Source organism: Acipenser ruthenus, unplaced genomic scaffold, assembly GCF_902713425.1.
Source record: "Acipenser ruthenus unplaced genomic scaffold, fAciRut3.2 maternal haplotype, whole genome shotgun sequence".
Lineage (NCBI taxonomy): Eukaryota > Metazoa > Chordata > Actinopteri > Acipenseriformes > Acipenseridae > Acipenser > Acipenser ruthenus.
Window position 1 is genome coordinate 35001 of NW_026708256.1, and position 2500 is coordinate 37500.

Genomic DNA, 2500 nt, shown 5'->3' on the forward strand with positions numbered 1-2500 from the left:
AAATTGTTCTAAATTAATTACAAATACAAAACAGAAAATGATTGAACATGGGTCAGTCGGTCCTAAGAGATAGGCGAATGCCGTTCTGAAAGGGAGGGGTGATTGCCTCCGTCGCCCCCTGGCCGATCCAAAGAGAGTCGGGTTCAGATCCCCGAATCCGGAGCGGCGGGTGTGCGGCCTGGTGCGCATCCCTCAATTTGTCAATGGAGAATGTCAGAGGGAAGATTAACCATCTTCTTTGCACTCTTTCTAGAGCAGCAATATCCTTTTTGTAACAAGGTGACCAGAACTGAACACAGTATTCTAGGTGAGGTCTTACTAATGCATTGTAAAGTTTTAACATTACTTCCCTTGATTTAAAATCAACACACCTCACAATATATCCGAGCATCTTGTTGGCCTTTTTTATTGCTTCCTCACATTGTCTCGATGAAGACATTTCTGAGTCAACATAAACTCCTAGGTCTTTTTCATAGATCCCTTCTTCAATTTCAGTATCTCCCATATGATATTTATAATGCCCATTTGTATTGCCTGTGTGCAATACGTTACACTTTTCTCTATTAAAATGTAATTTGCCACGTGTCTGCCAAGTTCTGAATGCTGTCTAGATCATTTTGAATGACCTTTGCTGCTACAACAGTGTTTGCCGCCACTCCTATTTTTGTGTCGTCTGCAAATTTAACAAGCTTGCTTACTATACCAGAATCTAAATCATGAATGTAGATTAGGAATAGCAGAGGACCTAATAGTGATCCCTGAGGTACACCCCTGGCTACCTCACTACATTTTGAGGTTTCTCCTCTATTTAGTACTTTCTGTTTTCTACATGTTAACCACTCCCTAATCCATGTGCATGCATTTCCTTGAATCCCTACTGCATTCAGTTTGAGAATTAATGTTGAAAGGGAGGGAAGATCTTCTCCACAAAAGATTCTCCCAGCCTTTCAACTTTTTTCAAAAACAATACAATTAAAAAAGGCATCAGTGTTTAATTTCCAGACGATTTTAAACTCGCAGCACATTTGAAATGACCATTGGAACAGTATTTCTTAAAAAAATGTGTATATATTAAATATTTTTAAATAAACTATTTTATATATTTCTTTTCTCAAACAGTTTCCCAGTTTTTAATCATTTGAAACTGGTACTGTCTTCAACATGACTGTTCCTAATGAATTAGCCATTCTCCTTGCATTATGCTGTTGGACTTTTGAATGACAAATGTTCGTTTTGAAAAGTAAATGTTGAAAAACAGGGAAGATCTTCTCCACAGATTAATTACAAATACAAAACAGAAAATAATTGATTGCATAAGTATTCACCCCCTTGAGTCAATATTTGGTAGAGGCACCTTTGGCAGCAATTACAGCCATGAGTCTATTTGGATAAGTCTCTACCAGCTTTGCACATCTGGACACTGCTATTTTTGCCCATTCTTCTTTGCAAAATTGCTCAAGCTCCGTCAAGTTGGATGGGGACCTTTGGTGAACAGCAATTTTCAACTCTTTCCACATATTCTCAATTGGATTGAGGTCCGGGCTTTGACTGGGCCACTCCAGGACATTGACCTTTTTGTTTTTAAGCCACTCCAGTGTGCCTTTGGCTGTATGTTTGGGGTCATTGTCCTGCTGGAAGATGAATCTTCTCCAAGTCCCAGGTCTCTTGCAGACTTCAGCAGGTTTTCCTTCAGGATTTCTCTGTACTTTGCCGCATCCATTTTGCCCTCTATCTTCACAAGCTTTCCAGGCCCTGACGCAGAGAAGCATCCCCATAGCATGATGCTGCCACCACCATGCTTCACGGTAGGGATGGTGTTCTCAGGATGATGTACGGTGTTAGGCTTGCGCCAAACATAGCGCTTAGCGTTGTGGCCAAAAAGCTCTATTCTGGTCTCATCAGGCCATAGAATCTTCTTCCACTTGGTCTCAGAGTCTCCCACATGCCTTCTGGGAAACTCTAGCCGAGATTTGATGCGAGTTCTTTTCAACAATGGCTTTCTTTTTGCCACTCTCCCATAAAGGCCAGTTTTGTGAAGCACCCGGGCTATTGTTGCCATATGCACAGTGTCTCCCAGCTCAGCCGTGGAACACTGTAACTCCTTTAGAGTTGCCATAGGCCTCTTGGTGGCCTCCCTGACTAGTGCCCTATACGCCCGGATACTCCGTTTTTGAGGACGGCCTGTTCTAGACAGATTCACAGTTGTGCCATATTCTCTCCATTTCTTAATAATGGACTTTACTGTGCTCTGAGAGGATATTCAATGCCTTGGAAATGTTCTTATATCCTACCCCTGATTGGTGCTTTTGAAGAACCTTATTCCGGATTTGCTTTGAATGTTCCTTCACCTTCATGATGTAGTTTTTGTTAGGAAATGTACTAACCAACTGTGGGACCTCCCAGAGACAGGTGTATTTAACCTGAAATCATGTGAAACACCTTAATTGCACACAGGTGGACTCCATTCAACTAATTATGTGACTTCTAAAGACAATTGGTT